The sequence below is a fragment of the Macaca thibetana genome, chromosome 3, assembly GCF_024542745.1.
Source record: "Macaca thibetana thibetana isolate TM-01 chromosome 3, ASM2454274v1, whole genome shotgun sequence".
In the NCBI taxonomy this organism is placed as follows: Eukaryota; Metazoa; Chordata; class Mammalia; order Primates; family Cercopithecidae; genus Macaca; species Macaca thibetana.
This window is the reverse complement of record NC_065580.1, coordinates 129,186,783-129,209,912: the sequence shown is the minus strand read 5'-3', so window position 1 is coordinate 129,209,912 and position 23,130 is coordinate 129,186,783. Positions and strand designations below refer to the sequence as shown.

The 23,130-nt window shown below is 43.0% G+C and overlaps 1 long non-coding RNA gene across 5 annotated transcripts in view; it reads right to left on the bottom strand.

The window, feature by feature from the left end:
* LOC126950316 (uncharacterized) overlaps nt 1–23,130 on the bottom strand; it is a 76,885-nt gene that overhangs the window by 39,246 nt on the left and 14,509 nt on the right. For all 5 annotated transcript variants that reach the window (XR_007724155.1, XR_007724158.1, XR_007724156.1 and 2 more), the window contains 2 exons: nt 10,702–10,786; nt 1,023–1,177 (listed from right to left, as the gene is read on the bottom strand). This is a non-coding gene — a long non-coding RNA (uncharacterized LOC126950316). The remainder of the gene's footprint in view (nt 1–1,022; nt 1,178–10,701; nt 10,787–23,130) is intronic.

Genomic DNA, 23,130 nt, shown 5'->3' with positions numbered 1-23,130 from the left:
CAGGCCAGGTGTGGTGTCTCACAGCTGTAATCCCAGCACTTTGGGAGGCCGAGGCGGGTGGGTCATCCGAGGTCAGGAGTTCGAGACCAGCCTGACCAACTTGGTGAAACCTTGTCTCTACTAAAAACAGAAAAATTACCCGTCTCTACTAAAACACAAAAATTAACCAGGCATGGTGGTGCATGCCTGTAATCCCAGCTACTTGGGAGGCTAAGGCAAGATAATCGCTTGAACCCAGGAGGCAAAGTTTGCAGTGAGTTGAGATCACGCCATTGCACACCAGCCTGGGCAACAAGAATGAAACTCTGTCTCAAAAAAAACAAAAAAGAAAAGAAAAGAAACTCAATCATCAGTATTTAGTTGCTCACAAGATTGACCCAGGAATAACAGAGCAGATAAAACCCAGCAAATTAAACTTCATTCAAGTACTTAGGCATACTGTGGACCACCGCAGTGCCTCTGAACACCATGAAGGCAGTGGTCACTAATCTTGCACTGATGAAGACAGCTGAGTACAGGATGGGGGACTGCAGGGGCAATGGACAGTGCCAGCACTGCAGCTCAGAGCCAGGCTTTTCCATCAAGGACTTACAGCCACGCCTGTCACCTCTAGCTAGAAAAACATTTTAGTAGAAATGTCAGTTGATTATTTTAATTCCAGAAATGACTACAGTGGCAAATAGAACCTACTTTTTTATTATTGTTGTTGTTGAGGCAGAGTCTCACTCCAGACTTAAGAGTCTGGAGTACAGTGCTGTGATCTCAGCTCACCGCAGCCTCTGCCTCCCAGCTTCAAGCGATTCTCCTGCTTCAGCCTCCCAAGTAGCTGCGATTACAGGCACCAGCCACCATGCCTGGCTTATTTTTTGCATTTTTAGTAGAGATGTTGGCCAGGCTGGTCTCAAACTCCTGACCTCAGGTGATTCGCCTGGCTTGGCCTCCCAAAGTGCTGGGATTACAGGCGTGAGCCACCATACCCGGCCTGGAACTTACTTTTTTAACAACAAACTTGATTTTATTACCTCCATGGACGATCCTTTCAAGTCATGGAATTCCAAACCAAGAGGGCTTTGAAAGGAAATCCTGTCTGGCAAGGCTTCTACATACAGGAACTCGGGGTTTGATTCAAACACAGGATATGGTACTTTTACTGCCTCAGTGAGTCCAAGAGCTTCAACTGAAAGTGCAAGAGAAAATAATTTGTAGAAGATAAAATTTGACACAGACATTCTTTTATTTGTATCTGCATTCTCAAATACATTATGAACAAGTTCCCTACAATCGAGCAATATTCACTTCATATTGAAGGCATTTTGCTTAGGATATTGGGCAAATCTGAAGAACAAGCCTAAAAGTACTTTTAGGAGGAACATTTTAACACTTTCTTTTTTTTTCTTTTTTTTTTTCTTTGAGATGGAATCTTGCTGTCTTGCCCAGGCTAGAGTGCAGTGGTGCAATCTCAGCTCACTGCAATCTCCATCTCCCCGGTTCAAGCGATTCTCCTGCCTCAGCCTCCCAAGTAGCTGGGACTACAGTCACAGGTCACCACACCCAGTATTTTTAGTAGAGATGGGGTTTCACCATGTTAGCCAGGATGGTCTCGATCTCCTGACCTCAAGTGATCCACCCACCTCAGCCTTCCAAAGTGCTGGGATTACAGGCATGAGCCATCATTCCCAGCCCATTTTAGTACTTTCAATCAAAACGAGAGTTATGTTATTAGTCAAAGTGACCTCTGTGTTCTAAGCAGAAATGACCAAAGTCCATACCATACAGCTGTGGCCCCTGGCAGCCTTTGCATTCTCAAGAGGCAGGGTAGCTGTTCAAAGACAGGTGGTGTCTATAATGCAACTAAGTAGTACTCACTAAGTTCAAGTGATCAGACGCAGAATAGTCAGTATTCCTGATAAGGGACAGGAAACGTCAGCACCAGGTATTGAGACAATGGACAGGAATGCCCCGGGAATGCTGTGCGTGCTCCCCACTCCTTACTTCCTTCTCCATGACAGACACACCCAACCAACTGAAACACACTTTCTTGCTGAGTCTGTTCAGAATCGTTCAAGACAGCACTCCAGGAAACCGCTGTCAACAAATCTAAGAATTTTTCACACGTGTGTTAGCCAGATTAGAAGTACAGACAGTGGAATGACACTTATCCCAGCGCCTCCCTTCCTCTCCCATTCTGACACATGAGAAAGCTGAATCCAAGAGAAATGAAGTTGTCTGCTTGATTTCAATAGCAAGTGTAGTAGCAGAAATAAACCAAAGTCCAGTTGCTGGGACCTTCCTTTTTTAGGTCCTAAACTTCTATAATTCATTCAGACACAACCCTTCATTGATATGTTAAGTTAAAGACCGACAGTAGGGGAAGGACTATGGGTCCCTTCATGTTCATATGAAAGGGCGAGACTCTTATCTCCAAAAAATAAAAAATACAAAAATATTTCAATTAAAAAAAAAGTGTGACGGTTTTTGGCAATGTTTAAATAGAAAATAAGAGTATCCCTTTCAAATAAGCTGACACTTTCTGAACGTGTAATAACCAGGGTCACAGAATCACAGAGGCCAGTGAGAAGATTAAAAAGTACCCCTGTGAGCCCCAGTGACACAAACACCGCCAGGAACATTTCCTGTTCCTGTCCCTCCAACTCATCCACAGCAACATAATGTCGGCAAGTGGCACGATCTGCCTCCCCTACCTCCAGGCAGCCACAGGGAAAGTAGAGAGCAAAGGGACCATTCCCTGTGTCACTGATTAGTGAGGCTCAATGGGAAACACAAAGCATGAGGGGCACCCAAAGGTAGGTGACAAGTTCAGTGTCTCCCCTTTGTCTTCCTGCTTCATGTATTATCTGCATCTTCTGCTCTTTTCATGATAAGGAAGGAAGCAGCAATAGTGTGTCTACTGTGGAAATGTGGGACTACTCATCGGGCATCATGGAACTTAATGTAGAAGTTTATACAGCCCTGGGAAGCTTTCAGAACCTGGTCTCCTAAGGCTCCTGGTTTTCTAAGGCTCTTGACCAGGCTGTAGACGGTGAACTCCCAGGAATTCACACAGGTTTTCTTTTCTTTTTTTTTTTTTTTTTTTGAGACAGAGTCTCGCTCTGTCGCCCAGGCTGGAGTACAGTGGCCGGATCTCAGCTCACTGCAAGCTGCGCCTCCCGGGTTTATGCCATTCTCCTGCCTCAGCCTCGCCCGCCACCTCGCCCGGCTAGTTTTTTTTTTTTATATTTTTTAGTAGAGACAGGGTTTCACCGTGTTAGCCAGGATGGTCTCGATCTCCTGACCTCGTGATCCGCCCATCTCGGCCTCCCAAAGTGCTGGGATTACAGGCTTGAGCCACCGCGCCCGGCCTTCACACAGGTTTTCTAGGGTCTTCACACTGCTAAGCACAGTAATGGCAACTCCTTCATTTCCTTTTTAAACAATTGTTTTCCCAATTATCCCTTTAAAATTGGCAGTTCAGGCTGGGCATGGTGGCTCACACCTATAATCCCAGCACCTTGGGAGGCTGAGGCGGGCAGATCACTTGAGGTCAGGAGTTTGAGACCAGCCTGGATGACAATGTAAAACCTACTAAAAAATACAAAAATTAGTGGGGTGGTGGATACCTGTAATCCCAGCTGCTTGGGAGGTTGAGGCATGAGAATCTCTTGAACCCAGGAGGCAGAGGTTGCAGTGAGCAGAGATTGTACCACTGTACTCCAGCCTGGGCGATAGAGCAAAACTCCATCTAAAAAAAAAAAAAAATTGGGCAGTTTAGAGCCTCTGATGTAGCAAGTGTGCACAATTATTTGTGGTAATGAGCTACTGAACATCATTAACGAGGCTATGGTGGTTTTTTAAAATTGTGATTGGCCAGGTGAGGTGGCCCACACCTGTAATCCCAGCACTTTGGGAGACTGAGGCAGATGGATCACCTGAGGTCGAGAGTTCGAGACCAGTCTGACCAACATGGAGAAACCCTGTCTCTAGTAAAAATACAAAATTAGCTGGGTGTGGTGGCGCATGCCTCTAATCCCAGCTACTTAGGAGGCTAAGGCAGGAGAATCACTTGAACCCAGAAGGCAGAGGTTGTGGTGAGCCAAGATCGCACCACTGCACTCCAGCCTAAGCAACAAGAGCGAAACTCCATCTCAAAAAAAAAAAAAGAAAAGAAAAGAAAAATCAATACCCAGCAGACTGTCAAGCATGCATAATGTAATCAGGTGCCAAGGAATGTCCATAAGGATAGAACTGCAGTCAAGTCTCCTGAATTTCCTTCCTTGGGCCCCTTCCCTGGGCCCACCCCCTACCCATATAACCACATCCTCACTCTTCTTCCCTAAACACAAATTGAGGGACACTCAAAGCAAGCATAGTACTCAATTCTTAACTGATCCATCCCCTCCTCCATCTCCAACACATGGGAGTACTTATGTTAGCCTTGTAAATAAACACTTAACATCCTAGTTATTTTTCTAGTCTGCCTTTTTTTAACCACTCACCTGGCAGAAACTTATTCTCCTGGTCAGTAGCTATTTGTAAAACTGGTCTGCCTCCCTATTTTCGCACCAAAGATACTAATTCTTTAGTAGAAAGGGGAGTATTCTAAATCAGACAATTAGCAAATCACCTAGAATTCCCATCCTTTCCACAGAGGCACACAAACAAGAGAATTAGCCCTATTTGTCTATAATAAACAGGATGTTCTACCCACCACTGAGCCCCAGAGCTTGTTACTAGATGACTAATCCCCACCAGTAATGGCTACAATGGCCCAGTTCCCTATTTTATTACTGTGTGCAGAAATTCGAAAGGCACCCCTCTCCCACCCCCATCTTCCTTTACATACTTTTGCATATCAATCCATTAAGAATCTGAGTGTAATTTATCTTATTCGCTCTTATCCTGTTAAATTGCTCTACAGCTGCCATGGAAGTAATTGCAGTGATCAGTGATTCAGACTTCTTGAGCAAAGGGCCTTAAGTAGGTTTCATTATTAAACCTTCCAAAGGTTTTATTATTGAAATAAACCCGAGATAGAGCAGTATGCCTCCATAGGGCAGTCATACTAATGATTCTTTTTTTTTTTTTTTTTTGTTGAGACAGAGTCTTGCTTTGTCGCCCAGACTGGAGTGCAGTGGCCAGATCTCAGCTCAGTGCAAGCTCCGCCTCCCGGGTTCACGCCATTCTCCTACCTCAGCCTCCCGAGTAGCTGGGACTACAGACGCCTGCCACCTCGCCCGGCTAGGTTTTTGTATTTTTTTTTAGTAGAGACGGGGTTTCACCGTGTTAGCCAGGATGGTCTCGATCTCCTGACCTTGTGATCCGCCCGTCTCGGCCTCCCAAAGTGCTGGGATTACAGGCTTGAGCCACCGTGCCCGGCCTATGATTCTTAAGTTACGAGGGATGTCAGACTCATCATCAATGTTGTGCTTGTGAGTACAAGTAACTGGGAATTTATCAACCAATAAAACCAACTGGCATTCTAAGAATGAAGAATAATTATCTCATTTTAAGTAGCATATGCAGTGCTGTGCAACCCTTTAAAAAGCTGCCTTTGGCCAGGTGTGGTGGCTCACACCTGTAATCCCAGCACTTTGGGAGCCCAAGGCAGGCGGATCACCTGAGGTCAGGAGATGGAGACTATTCTGATTAACATGGCGAAACTCCGTTTCTACTAAAAATACAAAAAAATTAGCCAGGTGTGATGGCACATGACTGTAATCCCAGCTATTCGGGAGGCCGAGGCAGGAGAATCACTTGAACCCAGGATGCGGAGGTTGCGGTGAGACGAGATCGCATCATTGCACTCCCGCCTGGGCAACAAAAGCGGAATTCCGTCTAAAAACAAAAACAAAAACAAAAACAAAAAAACCTGCCTTTGGCCAGGTACAGTGGCTCAGGCCTGTAATCCCAGCATTTTGGGAGGCCGAGGTAGGTGGATCATATTTACCTTCTAAATATCTCTCAAAACCTCACTTTCCCTTCATATTCACTGGCACCTCCTATTCAGCATCTCATCACTCATTCAACAATATTTAATGAGTACGAAGCATAGTTTTTAAATAGAATAAAAACAGTGTGATCTTTGTTTTCTGGTGGCTCAACATCTAGTTATTTCTTTTTTCTTTTTTTTTCCCAAGACAGAGTCTTGTTCTGTCGCCTAGGCTGGAGTACAGTGGCACGATCTCAGCTCACTGTAACTTCCACCTCTTGGATTCAAGCAATTATCCTGCCTCAGTCTCCCAAGGAGCTGGGAATACAGGTGTGCACCACCACGCCCAGCTATTTTTTCTATTTTTAGTAAAGACGAGATTTCATCATGTTGGCCAGGCTGGTCTCCAACTCCTGACCTCGTGATCCACCCACCTCGGCCTCCCGAAAGGCTAGGATTACAGGTATGAGCCACCGCGCCCAGCCAACAGCAAGTTATTTCTTATCTGAACTATTAGGTATACTCTTGTCTCTTACCATTCATTCTCAGAGTAGTACCCAGTCTGGGAATGGTAAGAGACAAGAGTACACCTGCGTACACCATGCCAATAGTACCCAGAGTTTCTCCTCTTCAAAACATAGATCATTTTGTTCAGGGGTCAGTAAACTTTTTCTATAAAAACCAGACAGTAAATATTTTAGGTTTCTGGGTCATATGTCCTCTGTTGAAACTACTCAACTCTGCTCTTGTAACATTAAAAACAGCCATGGACAATATGTAAACCCATGGGTGACACTGTATTCCAATATGGTTTATTCACAAAAGAAGGCACTGGGCCAGATTTGACCCATGGGCCGTAGAGTTTGCCGACCCCTGATTTAATCACAGTGCTTCTTACTCCATTGGAATTATCCAGATTCCTTTCCATAGCCTAGAAGGTGTTCCATCCTCATCTGAGTATTACTGGCTCCTTCAGGCTCCACTATGCTCCAGCCACCCTGACCATCTTTGTGGTGCTTAAACACCATGCCAAGTCCGTTCACATCTCAGGTCCCTGCACTCGATGTCCTACCCATCAGGACCACTCTTGCCCAGATCTTCTTTGAGCTGCCTCAGCTCAAATGTCACCTCCTCAGAGAGGTCTTCACTGCCCACCCCAATAGGTCAGTTCCCATCCCAATGCTCAAATATTCTAACTCCCACAGCTCCATTTATTTTCTTCAAATTACTTATCACCATCTGAAAACATATCACTTGTTGCATATATATAGTCTTCTTTCCCACCACCACACCACCACTAGAATGGAAGCTCCCTGAGAACAGAGACTGTCTTACTCATTCTCCCCTAAGTTCCCAGCACCTAGATCTGTGCCTGGCACCTGGCAGGGGCTCAGAAAATATCTGTTATCGGCCGGGCACAGTGGCTCATGCCTATAATCCCAGCACTTTGGGAAGCTGAGGTGGGTAGATCACCTGAGGTCAGGAGTTCAAGACAAGCCTGGCCAACATGGTGAAACCCCATCTCTACTTAAAAAATACAAAAATTAGCCAGGTGTGGTGGTACACACCTGTAATCCCAGCAACTCGGGAGGCTGAGGAAGGAGAATCGCTTGAATCCAGGAGGCAGAGGTTGTGGTGAGCCGAGATCACACCATTGCACTCCAGCCTGGGCAACAAGTGTAAAACTCCATCAAAAAAAAAAAAAAAAAAAAAAAAAAAAAAAAGAAAGAAAAAGAAAAGAATATGAACAGTTGGCGAGATCAAAACTTCTGGCCCAAAGGGCCTGCAGCTGGTCTGACCATTCATCAAACAATCTGAGTTTAAATGGAGACACATTGGACTGCCACATGCAATAAAGGAACTGAAGCAGCAAATGGTCTTGATTTGGGTTTCCTTTCTACCCTACATGGCTCCAGCAAATGGAGGAGTGAGTGTGCCTGCAGTGTTCCTGACACATCTAGGGTAGTTCATATTCACAGTGGTCAACCTTTGGGATTCCCCACACATCACAGGGTCATCGTCCATCTAGGCTAACCTAGAATGTCCAGATAAAAGCTCCTGTTTAGAGACTGTAGAGAAAATTGTCAAACCTGAAAGCCCATGAACTGTCTCAGGCAGGGGAGAACACATGTAGAAAAGACTACAGAGTCTGACGTCAGAAGCCTAATTTCAGATTGACCTGTACAGCTTTATGATTGTGAGTAATTAACTTACTTTCTCTAGGCTCTGTTATTCTCACATCAATAATGAGAAAAGCAGACCAAATAGTTTCCCAGATCTCTTCCAATTTTAACACCTTCTGACTTTATGATTAAAGAGTGATACTAATAAGGCTAAAACTGTGTCTTAACCCCAATAGGAGCCTGCTGGGATTATGCTAAGCAAAACTATTCCACACAGACAGAGCCATTCTGACCACATCCCTCCCTACACCAGCTAACATACAGATAGGCACCACTGGTATGAGAAGTCCCTCCTACAGAGGACATTGACTGATTCAGTAATAGGTTGATTTAGTCATTCAACCAACAAATATTTACTGAGCACTTTCTAGGTATTTAGGGATACAACAGAACAAAACAGACAAAATCCCTTCCCTTATGGAGCTTACGTTTTAGTGAAGAAGAGTGGGGGAATCAGACATCAAATAGGAAATGAGTTGAGGATATATTTCACGCAGAGCACCCTGGAGCCGCTTTTGATAAGGTGATTTTTGAGCCTCAATCCAAAGCAGTGAGACAATGAGCCATGCAGACACCAGAGGAAGAATGTTCCAGGCAGAGGGAACAGCAAGGCCCAGAGATAGGACAGGGTCAAGCATGCCTGGCATGTTAAAGGAAACACCATAAGCTCAGTGTTTATACAGAGAAGTAAGAGCAGAAGAGTAGCAGGAAGCACAGAGAGACAGGTAGTAGGGGGGCAGATCATGTAGAAAACAGAAAGCCACACAGAGTTTGAACAGAGGGGTAAACAAGATCTGAATTCCACTGTAAAAGGACTGTTCTAGCTGTTGTATTGAGAGTACAGGTGTGGCTCACACCTGTAATCCCAATGCTTTGGGAGGCCAAAGTAGGCAGATCACTCGAGGCCAGGAGTTCAAGACCAGCCTGGCCAACACGGCGAAACCCTGTCTCTACTAAAAATACAAAAAAATTAGCCAGGCATAGCGGTTCGCGCCTGTAATCCCAGCTACTAGGGAGGCTGAGGTAGAAGAATCACTGAACCTGGGAGATGGAGGTTACAGTAAGCAGAGATCACAGCATTGCATTCCAGCCTTGGCGAGAGAGTAAGACTCCGTCTCAAAAAACAAACAAACAAACAAACAAACAAACAAACAGAATAGACTGAAGGAGGCAAGCATGGAAACAAGGAAACCAGTTAGGAGATTACTGAGATAATCCAGGTGAGAGATGATGGCAGATGGCCCAGGGTGGCAGCAGTGAGGAATGATGAGGGACAGACTCTGGGATATATTCTGAAGTTGAATCAACAGGACACTGGAGGACAGGATGATCTTGGAAAATCTTGGGGACTACTGCAGAATCGAATGAAGCTAAATGGCATTAAATTTCAACATCCACTGTGAAATCCTGGGATCAGGGATTTGTTCATCTCTGACACCTAGTGTCCCACCCAGTACTTGGCACATAATGAAAATATAAAAAGTCTTCAACTCTTGAATAAATGTGGAATGAATATATTACAAAGCCAAAAAACCTGCAGTTTGATAGGTCATTAGGAGACCAAAAACATCTGGTACTAGATATATTTTACTAACAGAGTCTCGCTCTGTTGCCCCGGCTGGCAATGGTGTGATGTCAGCTCACTGCAACCTCTGCCTCCCAGGCTCAAGCAATTCTCATGCCTCAGCCTCCCCAGTAGCTGGGACTACAGGAACACACCACCATGCCCGGCTTTTTTTTTTTTTTTTTTTTTTTTTGTATAGTAGAGATGGGTTTTCACCATGTTGCCAAGGGTGGTCTCAAACTCCTGAACTCAGGCAATCCACCCATACCCATCTTGGCCTCCCAAAGTGCTAGGATTACAGGTATGAACCACCGCACTCAGCCTAAATCTATTTCTTTTTATAAAAAATTCCCTTTAATATGGCCGGACACGGTGGCTCATGCCTGTAATCCTAGCACTTTGGGAAGCCCAGGAGGGCAGATCATGAGGTCAGGAGATCGAGACCATCCCGGCTAATACGGTGAAACTCCGTCTCTACTTAAAATAAAAAAATAAATAAAAATAAAAAATTTCCCTTTATAACTCATTTCATAGTAGTAACGAAGCAACTTCACATTATACAGGTAAGAATCTGAACAACTTGGCCATTTCCCTGAGAGGCCAGATGTAGTCACCAAACCTCAGCAACTCCCATCTAAAATACAGGGATAAGTGTTACACAAGTAAATAGTAAATCACGGGCCAGGCACAGTGGCTCATGCCTGTAATCCCAGCACTTTGGGAGGCTGAGGCGGGTGGATCACGAGGTCAGGAGATCAAGACCAGCCTGGCCAACATGGTGAAACCCCGCCTCTATTAAAAATACAAAAATCAGCTAGGTGTGGTGGCAGGTGCCTATAATCCTCCAGCTACTCTGGAGGCTGAGGCAGAGAAATGCTTGAACCTGGGAGGTGGAGGTTCCAGTAAGCCGAGACTGTGCCACTGCACTCCAGCCAGGGCAACAGAGGGAGACTCCATCTCAAAATTAAAATAAAACAAAACAAAATAAAATAAAATATAAAAATAAAGACATAAAAGATGTCACTTACATGAACAGGTGTTCAGGGCTCGTGTGGAGGAGCTGTGGATAAGGACGAAAGTCGACTTGGAAACAATGGAGTCCAACTGGAGTTACTGGATGAGGAAAGGAGAGAAAGAGAGAGAAAAGGAAAAGGGTAAGGGGAGTGGAAGATTCGCCTTAGTGTGAAGGTCATCTATGATTGCTGACAAAGGCAGTGGAAAATGTTGGAGGAGATCTGAAAATATTGCTAAAGGTTGGTGGTTTCAGAAAATCTTGTAACATTTACTTTACTTTAAAACTTAGCATCTCAAGGGTTTTTAGTATGAGTTTTTTTTTTTTTTTTTTTCCGCCCCCCCGCCCCCCAATGGATTTCAGAGTAGTTGAACCATTCAGCCACAGAAAATAACTCTGGTATGAACCACATTTGAATATTACCAATAAAGACATGGGACTCTCCTCCTCTGAGGTCGAGCGTGTCTATTCACTTGCTGCTCAGCCTCCTCTTCTGCCCATCCTCACCTCCTTTTCTGGCATTTGCTCCTCCCCAGGAGGAGATTCACACCCTCCTCACAGAGCCAGCTGCCACCTCCCACTCTTCGAGGCTCCATCACATGCCTGGCTCCACCACCTTCTCATGTGTGACATCTACCTTTCCCCAAGCTGAGAACACAGTGCACCCATGGTGTGTTTAAGGAGACAGTTCTGATGGCCACAAAATTATTGTTATGTGGTCTGTGATTTGAATTGCCCTGTCCTGTCCAAAGACTAATGCATGCTTCATGGTCAGGCCAAGTAAGGTTATGTTGGAATGAGAAACTACCAAGCACCTTTAATTCCTTCCAAGATCTTTTATGAGTGGGACAAAGTCAAGAGCTGTTAGTGATGGCGAGAGTGGAGATTCTCCTTCTGGTGACAGCTGCTGCACTCTGGTGATGATGGCAGGTCCAGCACTGCTCCAGCACCCAATCCTTGCAGTGTCTTCTATGGCGCTTGCACATTCTTTATATAATACAGGCTTTGCTGTCTCAGTTTCTGCAATCACTGTCACAACTGCCCCTAACAAAAGCAGTGACTGCATTCCTCACAACCTTGAATTTGAGCTTTGTCTTGAGAAATGAAGGTTTCTACAGGTTTCATCATGTTCACACTAATCCAAACTGAAGATTTAGCTCCAGGAATATTTATCTTTCTCTATTACTTCCCTTAGCAAAAAATGTGTTAACTTCCAATCTTCAATTCTTAACCAATGCTTTGATGCTTTGGCTAAATCAAAAGCATGCTGAGGGCAGGGCACAGTGGTTCACACCTGTAATCTCAGCACTTTGGGAGGCTGAGGCAGGCTGATCACAAGGTCAGGAGTTCAAGACCAGCCTGGCCAACATGGTGAAACCCCATCTCTTCTAAAAATACAAAAATTAGACAGCACAGTGGCATGCACCTATAATCCCAGGTACTCCGGAGGCTGAGGAAGGAGAACTGCTTGAGCCTGGCTGCAGTGAGCCAAGATTGCACCACTGCACTCCAGCCTGGGTGACAGAGTGAGACTCTGTATCAAAAAAAGGAAGAAAGAAAAAAAGCTTCAGGGCGGTTCCAAGATAGCCGAATAGGAACAGCTCCAGTAAACAGCTCCCAGTGTGAGTGACACAGAAGACGTGTGATTTCTGCATTTCCAAATGAGGTACCAGGTTCATCTCATTGGGGCTTGTTGGACAGTGGGTGCAGGACAGTGGGTGCAGCCCACTGAGCGTGAGCCAAAACAGGGTAAGGCATCACCTCAACTGGAAAGTACAAGGGGTCAGGGAATCCCCTTTCCTAGCCAAGGGAAGCTGTGACAGATGGCACCTGGAAAATCGGGTCACTCCCACCCTAATACTGTGCTTTTCCAATGGTCTCAGCAAACGGCACACCAGGAGATTATATCCCGCACCTGGCTCGGAGAGTCCCACACCACAGAGCCTCGCTCATTGCTGGCACAGCAGTCCGAGATCAAACTGCAAGGTGGCAGCAAGGCTGGGGGAGGGGCACCCGCCATTGCTGAGGCTTGAGTAGGTAAACAAAGTGGCCAGGAAGCTCAAATGGGGTGGAGCCCACTGTGGCTCAAGGAGGCCTGCCTGCCTCTGTAGACTCCACCTCTGGGGGCAAGGCATAGCCGAACAAAAGGCAGCAGAAACCTCTGCAGAGTTAAATGTCCCTGTCTGACAGCTTTGAAGAGCATAGTGGTTCTCCCAGCATGAAGTTTGAGATCTGAGAATGGACAGACTGCCTCCTCAAGTGGGTCCCTGATCCCCGAGTTGCCTAACTGGGAGGCACCCCCTAGCAGGGGCAGACTGACACCTCACACAGCAGGCTACCTCTCTGAGACGAAGCTTCCAGAAGAACGATCAGGCAGCAACATTTGCTGTTCAGCAATATTCGCTGTTCTGCAGCCTCCGCTGCTGATACCCAGGCAAACAGGGTCTGGAATGGACCTCCAGCAAACTCCAACAGACCTGCAGCTGAGGGTCCTGACTGTTACAAGGAAAACTAACAAACAGAAAGGACATCCACACCAAAATCCCATCTGTACATCACCATCATCAAAGACCAAAGGTAGATAAAACGACAAAGATGGGGAAAAAACACAGCAGAAAAGCTGAAAATTCTAAAAATCAGAGCACCTCTCTCCCTCCAAAGGAATGTAGCTCCTCGCCAGCAATGGAACAAAGCTGGATAGAGAATGACTTTGACTAGTTGAGAGAAGGCTTCAGACAATCAAACTTCTCTGAGCTAAAGAAGGAAGTTCGAATCCATCACAAAGAAGCTAAAAACCTCGAGAAAAGATTAGACGAATGGCTAACTAGAATAAGCAGTGTAGAGAAGTCCTTAAATGACCTGATGGAGCTGAAAACCATGGCACGAGAACTACGTGACGAATGCACAAGCTTCAGTAGCCAATTCAATCAACTGGAAGAAAGGGTATCAGTGATTGAAGATCAAATGAATGAAATGAAGCGAGAAGAGAAGTTGAGAGAAAAAAGAGTAAAAAGAAACGAACAAAGCCTCAAAGAAATATGGGACTACGTGAAAAGACCAAATCTACGTCTGATAGTGTACCCGAAAGTGACGGGGAGAATGGAACCAAGTTGGAAAACACTCTGCAGGATATTATCCAGGAGAACTTCCCCAACCTAGTAAGGCAGGCCAACATTCAAATTCAGGAAATACAGAGACCACCACAAAGATAATCCTCGAGAAGAGCAACTCCAAGGCACATAATTGTCAGATTCACCAAAGTTGAAATAAAGGAAAAAATCTGAAGGGCAGCCAGAGAGAAAGGTCGGGTTACCCACAAAGGGAAGCCCATCAGAATAACAGCAGATCTCTTGGCATAAACTCTACAAGCCAAGCCAAAAGAGAGTGGGGGCCAATATTCAACATTCTTAAAGAAAAGAATTTTCAACCCGGAATTTCATATCCAGCCAAACTAAGCTTCATGAGTGAAGGAGAAATAAAATCCTTTATAGACAAGCAAATGCTGAGAGATTTTGTCACCACGAGGCTTGCCCTACAAGAGCTCCTGAAGGAAGCACTAAACATGGAAAGGAACAACCAGTACCAGCCACTGCAAAAACATGCCAAATTGTAAAGACCATCAATGCTAGGAAGAAACTGCATCAACTAACAAGCAAAATAACCATCTAACATCATAATGACAGGATCAAATTCACACATAACAATATTAACCTTAAATGTAAATGGGCTAAATGCTCCAATTAAAAGACACAGACTGGCAAATTGGATAAAGAGTCAAGACCCATCAATGTGCTGTATTCAGGAGATTCATCTCACGTGCAGAGACACACATAGGCTCAAAATAAAGGGATGGAGGAAGATCTACCAAGCAAATGGAAAACAAAAAAAGGCAGGGGTTGCACTCCTAGTCCCTGATAAAACAGACTTTAAAACAACAAAGATCAAAAGAGACAAAGAAGACCATTACATAATGATAATTCAACAAGAAGAACTAATTATCCTAAATATATATGCGCCCAACACAGGAGCACCCAGATTCATAAAGCAAGTCCTTAGAGACCTACAAAGAGACTTAGACTCCCACACAACAATAATGGGAGACTTTAACACCCCACCGTCAACATTAGACAGATCAATGAGATAGAAAGTTAACAAGGATATCCAGGAATTAAACTCAGCTGTGCACCAAGTGGACCTAATAGGCATCTACAGAACTCTCCACTCCAAATCAACAGAATATACATTCTTCTCAGCACCACATTGCACTTATTCCAAAATTGACCACATAGTTGGAAGTAAAGCACTCCTCAGCAAATGTACAAGAACAGAAATTATAACAAACTGTCTCTTAGACCACACTGCAATCAAACTAGGACTCAGGATTAAGAAACTCCCTCAAAACCACTCAACTACATGGAAACTGAACAACCTGCTCCTGAATGACTACTGGGTACATAATGAAATGAAGGCAGAAATAAAGATGTTCTTTGAAACCAATGAGAACAAAGATACAACATACCAGAATCTCTGGGACACATTTAAAGCAGTGTGTAGAGGGAAATTTATAGCACTAAATGCCCACAAGAGAAAGCAGGAAAGATCTAAAATTGACACCCTAACATCACAATTAAAAGAACTACAGAAGCAAGAGCGAACACATTCAAAAGCTGGCAGAAGGCAAGGAATAACTAAGATCAGAGCAGAACTGAAGGAGATAGACACACAAAAAGTCCTTCAAAAAAATCAATGAATCCAGGAACTGGCTTTTTTGAAAAGATCAACAACACTGATAGACTGCTAGGAAGACTAATAAAGAAAAGAGAGAAGAATCGAATACACGCAATAAAAAATGATAAAGGGGATATCACCACCGATCCCACAGAAATACAAACTATCATCAGAGAATACTACAAACACCTCTACGCAAATAAACTGGAAAATCTAGAAGAAATGGATAAATTCCTAGATATATACACTCTCCCAAGACTAAACCAGGAAGAAGTTGAATCCCTGAATAGACCAATAACAGGCTCTGAAATTGAGGCAATAATTAATAGCCTACCAACCAAAAAAAGTCCAGGACCAGACAGATTCATAGCGGAATTCTACCAGAGGTACAAGGAGGAGCTGGTACCATTCCTTCTGAAACTATTCCAATCAATAGAAAAAGAGGGAATCCTCCCTAACTCATTTTATGAGGCCAGCATCATCCTGATAGCAAAGCCTGGCAGAGACACGACAAAAAAAGAGAGTTTCAGACCAATATCCCTCATGAACATCGATGCAAAAATCCTCAATAAAATACTGGCAAACCAAATCCAGCAGCACATCAAAAAGCTTATCCACCATGATCAAGTGGGCTTCATCTCTGGGATGCAAGGCTGGTTCAACATACGCAAATCAATAAACGTAATCCAGCATATAAACAGAACCAAAGACAAAAACAAAATCCACATGATTATCTCAATAGATGCAAAAATGGCCTTTGACAAAATTCAACAGCCCTTCATGCTAAAAACTCTCAATAAATTAGTATTGATGGGACGAATCTCAAAATAATAAGAGCTATTTATGACAAACCCATAGCCAATATCATACTGAATGGGCAAAAACTGGAAGCTTTCCCTTTGAAAACTGGCACAAGACAGGGATGCCCCCTCACATCATCCTATTCAACACGGTGTTGGAAGTTCTGGCCAGGGCAATCAGGCAGGAGAAAGAAATAAAGGGTAGTCAATTAGGAAAAGAAGTCAAATTGTCCCTGTTTGCAGATGACATGACTGTATATTTAGAAAACCCCATTATCTCAGCCCAAAATCTCCTTAAGCTGATAAGCAACTTCAGCAAAGTCTCAGGATACAAAATCAAAGTGCAAAAATTACAAGCATTCTTATACACCAATAACAGACAAACAGAGAGCCAAATCATGAGTGAACTCCCATTCACAACTGCTTCAAAGAGAATAAAATATCTAGGAACCCAACTTACAAGGGATGTGAAGGATCTCTTCAAGGAGAACTACAAACCACTGCTCAATGAAATAAAAGAGGACACAAACAAATGGAAGAACATTCCATGCTCATGGATAAGAAGAATCAATATCATGAAAATGGCCATACTGCCCAAGGTAATTTATAGATTCAATGCCATCCCCATCAAGCTACCAATGACTTTCTTCACACTATTGGAAAAAACTACTTTAAAGTTCACATGAAACCAAAAAAGAGCCTGCATTACCAAGACAATCCTAAGCCAAAAGAACAAAACTGGAGGCATCACGCTACCTGACTTCAAACTATACTACAAGGCTACAGTAACCAAAACAGCATGGTACTGGTACCAAAACAGAGATATAGACCAATGGAACAGAACGGAGCCCTCAGAAATAATACTACACTTCTACAACCATCTGATCTTTGACAAACCTGATAAAAACAATAAATGGGGAAAGGATTCCCTATTTAATAAATGGTGCTGGGAAAACTGGCTAGCCATATGTAGAAAGCTGAAACTGGATCCCTTCCTCACACCTTATACAAAAATCAATTCAAGATGGATTAAAGACTTAAATGTTAGACCTAAAACCATAAAAACCCTAGAAGACAACCTAGGCAATACCATTCAGGACATAGGCACGGGCAAGGACTTCATGTCTAAAACACGAAAAGCAATGGCAACAAAAGCCAAAATTGACAGATGGGATCTAATTAAACTAAAGAGCTTCTGCACAGCAAAAGAAACTACCATCGGAGTGAACAGGCCACCTACAGAATCTACAAAGAACTCAAACAAATTTACAAGAAAGAAACAACCCCATCAAAAAGTGGGCAAAGGATATGAACAGACACTTCTCAGAAGAAGACATTTATGCAGCCAACGGACACAGGAAAAAATGCTCATCATCACTGGCCATCAGAGAAATGCAAATCAAAACACAATGAGATACCATCTCTCACCAGTTAGAATGACAATGATTAAAAAGTCAGGAAACTACAGGTGCTGGAGAGGAGGTAGAGATACAGGAACACTTTTACACTGTTGGTGGGATTGTAAACTAGTCAAACCATTGTGGAAGACAGTGTGGTGATTCCTCAAGGATCTAGAACTAGAAATAGTGACCCAGCCATCCCATTACTAGGTATATACTCGAAGGATTATAAATCATGCTGCTATAAAGACACATGCACACGTATGTTTATTGTGGCACTATTCACAATAGCAAAGACTTGGAACCAACCTAAATGTCCATCAATGATAGACTGGATTAAGAAAATGTGGCACATATACACCATGGAATACTATGCAGCCATAAAAAGGGATGAGTTCATGTCCTTTGTAGGGACATGGATGAAGCTGAAAACCATCATTCTCAGCAAACTATCGCAAGGACAAAAAACCAAACACCACATGTTCTCACTCATAGGTGGGAATTGAACAATGAGAACATTTGGACATAGGAAGGGAAACATCACACACCAGGGCCTGTCATGGGGTGGGGGGAGGGAGGAGGGATAGCATTAGGAGATATATCTAATGTAAATGATGAGTTAATGGGTGCAGCACACCAACATGGCACATGTATACATTTATACATATGTAACAAACCTGCACGCTGTGTACATGTACCCTAGAACTTAAAGTATAATAAAAAGAAAAAAGAAAAAAAAGCTTCAGTTTTCCCTACACTGCATATGTTCATATTCGCAAATCAAGGAGTGCCTGTATTGAGTTTCTGCAAAATATTTTTGGGGGAGGTGAAAGAAGGAGCAGTTCCATCATTTTAAAAGGTTAATTTTTTAAAGCTTAAAGATTAATCTGTGCTTTTAAAAAGGATTTCACAACTATTTTACCTGTTGTATTTGTTCTTGGCTGAATAACTACATTTGTATTGTGAGTAAGAAGTTTTGGACTGTAAATACATAGTTGATATTGATATTATAATAAAGCATTTAGAAGAAATTTACAGGCCTTTCTCACACAGCTGTGCACTTTTAATTATTATTATTATTATTGGAGACAGAGTCTTGTTCTCTTGTCCAGGCTGGAGTACAGTGGTGCGATCTCAACTTACTGCAACTTCTGCCTCCCAGGTTCAAGCAATTCTCCTGCCTCAGCCTCCCGAGTAGCTGCAACCACAAGTGCGTGCCACCACACCTGGCTAATTTTTGTATTTTTAGTAGATACGGGGTTTTGCAATGTTGGCAAGGCTGGTCTCGAACTCCTGACCTCAGGTGATCCACCTGCCTCAGCCTCCCAAAGTGCTGGGATTACAAGCATTAAGCCACTGTGCCTGGCCAATTTTTAAACATAGTCCATTCTGCCTTCATTTTATAGTGAAAACAATCATTTTGGTGACTTGAATTTTAAAAATAGCAATTTTCAGACATTCAGGTGAGACCACCTGGATGTCTCCAAAGTCATTGTTTATTTGTAAGATAAATATGCCAAAGTCACTTTTCCACTAAACCAGCTCAATTCTGCTTCTGAATCTTAGATGAACTGTCCCACAGCATAGCCAGAAACAGCTTGCTGTATCATCTTAAACCTTTCCTCTCCATATATAACTCAGTCCCAACGAATATACACAAATGCACAACCTTAATCAGTAAGCAAGACTCAACCCACTTCAACATTCCTTTCATGAGTAGAGACAGGCCTTCTGTTCCAACCCCCCACACTCAAACTACCCATGTATTACCCTTCCAAATCAAGCCAGCTTAACCTTTCTAAAGGGCAGATCCAAATTATTTTAAGAGGGAATTGCTATGAGACCATTTAATGACTGCCACTGCTTTTGTAGGATCCAAGGCCTCCCTCCACTTGGCCACCCAAGTCTGTGCAATCCCATCATGCCCACATGGCACTCCTCACTCCACAGAGAATGGGTGAGGTATGTGAATATGAGGGCATTTTTGACACCCCTCTGCCTTTTCTCATATTTGGAACATGTTCCCTCCCTTCTGGATGCACAAGTGACTGATCTGGGTGTGCCATCCTTGCCTTCTTCCCCAAAAATGCTCAATAACTCTTCATTGCATTCTTCATAATATTAAGCCTCCCAAGGACAGGGTTCTTGCTAGACCTAATTTTGCACATCTGATACTTATGCTAAATAAATGTTTGTACAGTAAGTGAATCTAAATGTTAATTGTAAATATAAGGAAGTCATGATGGGAGGGGAACAAAAAGCCCTTCTTCATCAAATTAATCTCTCCTTAGGGAAGACACTGAATTTGTTTCTGCGGATTATCATCTTACTTTTTAATAAGAAATTTAATTTGATTGCCCACTTGAATGATGTTTTCCAGCCTCGGGATTCCATACCACGAGGGCTTCTGAAAGGAATGTTTTCTGGTAGTCCTTCTACATACAGATCATTTGCATGGGCTTCAAATTTTTGGTACAGTAGGGCCTTGGCTTCAGTGCTCCCCAAGGCTTCAACTGAACAAAACCAAAGCAATTCAGGAGACTACGCTTATGTTGAAATCAGATTTTAGTACAATCCAAAGCAAGGTGCAGGTCAATTTTTTTAAATTGGAAAAACTCTGGAAACATATTTACTAACTATTGAAGCAGGCTTAAAGCAAAGGCAAGCATAAATGACTCATTATTAGACAGATCAATGAGACAGAAAATTAACAAGGATATTAAGGACTTGAACTCAGTTCTGGACCAAGCAGACTTAATAGACATCTACAGAACTCTTCACTCAAATCCACAGAATATACATTCTTCTCGGCACCACATCACACTTATTCTAAAATTGACCACATAATTAGAAGTAAAACACTCCTCAGCAAATGCAAAAGAATGGAGATAATAACAAACAGGCTCTCACTGTACAGTGCAATTAGAAGTCAAAATTAAGAAACTCGGCCGGGCGCGGTGGCTCAAGCCTGTAATTCCAGCACTTTGGGAGGCCGAGACGGGCGGATCACGAGGTCAGGAGATCGAGACTAGCCTGGCTAACACGGTGAAACCCCGTCTCTACTAAAAAAATACAAAAAACTAGCCGGGGGAGGTGGCGGGTGCCTGTAGTCCCAGCTACTGGGGAGGCTGAGGCAGGAGAATGGCGTAGACCCGGGAGGCGGAGCTTGCAGTGAGCTGAGATCTGGCCACTGCACTCCAGCCTGGACGACAGAGCGAGACTCCGTCTCAAAAAAAAAAAAAAAAAAAAAAAAAAAAAAAAAAATTAAGAAACTCACTCAAAACCGCACAACTACCTGGAAACTGAATAACCTGCTCCTGAGTACATAACGAAATTAAGGCAGAAATAAAGATGTCCTCTGAAACCAATGAGAACAAAGACAAAAAGTATCAGAATATCTGGGACACATTTAAAGCAGTGTTTAGAGGGAAATTTGTAGCACTAAATTACTAATGCACTGAATGTCCACAAGAGAAAGCAGGAATAATCTAAAATATAATATTTATGCAGCTAACAAACATGAAAAATGTTCATCATCACTAGTCATTAGAGAAATGCAAATCAAAACCACAATGAGATACCATCTCACGCCGGTTAAAATGGCAAACAATAAAAAGTCAGGAAACAACAGATGCTGGAGAGGATGTGGAGAAATAGGAACGCTTTTACACTGTTGGTGGGAGTGTAAATTAGTTCAACCATTGTGGAAGACAGTGTAATGATTCCTCAAGGATCTAGAACCAGAAATAACATTTGACCCAGCAATTCCATTACTGGGTATATACCCAAAGGATTATAAATCATTATACTATAAAGACAAATGCACACGTATGTTTATTGCAGCACTATTCACAATAGCAAAAACTTGGAACCAACCTAAATGCTCATGAATGATAGACTGGATAAAGAAAATATGGCACATATATACCATGGAATACTATGCAGACATAAAAAAGGATGAATTCATGTCCTTTGCAGGAACATGGATGAAGCTGGAAACCATCATTCTCAGCAAACTAACACAAGAACAGAAAACCAAAAACTGCATGTTCTCACTCATAAGTGGGAGTTGAACAATGAGAACACATGGACACAGGGAGGGGAGCATCACACACCAGGGCCTGTCAGGGGGTGGGGGGTTAGGGGAGGGATAGCATTAGGAGAAATACCTAATGTAGATGATGGGTTGATGGGTGCAGCAAACCACCATGGCATGTGTATACTTATGTAACAAACCTGCATGTTCTGCACATGTACCCCAGAACTTAAAGTATAATAAAAAATAATAACAAAATTCTGCCCCCAATCCAAGGCCACCAATAATTTAATTAAAGCCTATAAAATAGGACACACACACAAGTCACTCTGTTTCCTTGACTCCACAACTTGTATATGTGGCTTACAATGCATTTACTTTATTATCAGTCTCAATAAACTCTGGGGGAGAAAGCCGGGGGTAACCCACCTAATTCTTTCATGAAATGTCTAACATGGCCTCGAGTGTGTAGGATCTTTTCTCAAGCCCCTATGCCTGAGTGCTACTTGCTGATGGCCCTTCCCCATGATTGAGGAAGCTGAGTCACTCACTAGCTGAACACTAAGTACAAGACAGCATGAGAATCATGCTTGCAGCTGCAGTTAGCTGGGGGGCTGGTAGAAGGCACTGCTCCATGATTGCATATTCTGAGTTCTGCCATCTTAACGATATGTGTATATGTTTTCTATCTTTGAAGATACTTGCATTTTTACATATCAGAATCCCAAGGCTGAGAAATAAAAATTTTAAAAATTAAAAATAATAATAATGATAAAAATAAATGACCCATCATTAACAACCAGATTTTGGCAGATTTAAGTGTCCTGGCCCTAAGACAATCTTAATAACTCTAAGATCTTAAAAGTTTAAACTTTGTTTTTCAATATTCTTAGGAAGAAGAGAGAGAAAGAAAATCATTATAGACAATAAAGAACACAACCTAAATACTATTTTTTTTTTTTTTTGCTTTTTTTTTTTTTTTTTTTTTGAGACAGAGTCTTGCTCTGTCACCCAGGCTGGAGTGCAGTGACATGATCTTGGTTCATTGCAAGCTCCGCCTCCTGGGTTTAAGTGATTCTCCTGCCTCAGCCTCCTGATCAGCTAATATTACAGGTGCCCGCCACCAAACCTGGCTAATTTTTGTACTTTTCAGTAGAGACAGATTTTTACTATGTTGGCCAGGCTGGTCTCAAACTCCTGACCTCAAGTGATCTGCCCACCTCGACCTCCCAAAGTACTGGGATTACAGGTGTGAGCCACCGCAGCTGGCCTGCAAATACTATTTGGAAGCAGCCTTTTGCTACTATCTGCTTGTGAAATTAATAACCCTCCTCCACTGGCTGCTGCAAACAGGCACATTTCAGGCTAAATTTTCATCCACACTGCAACCATGAGATCAATGTTCTTTACCCCTTCAATCTCATGAGCACGCTATTTTAAAAGAAATAACTTTCCATGAAGAATTCATGGAATGGGAAATA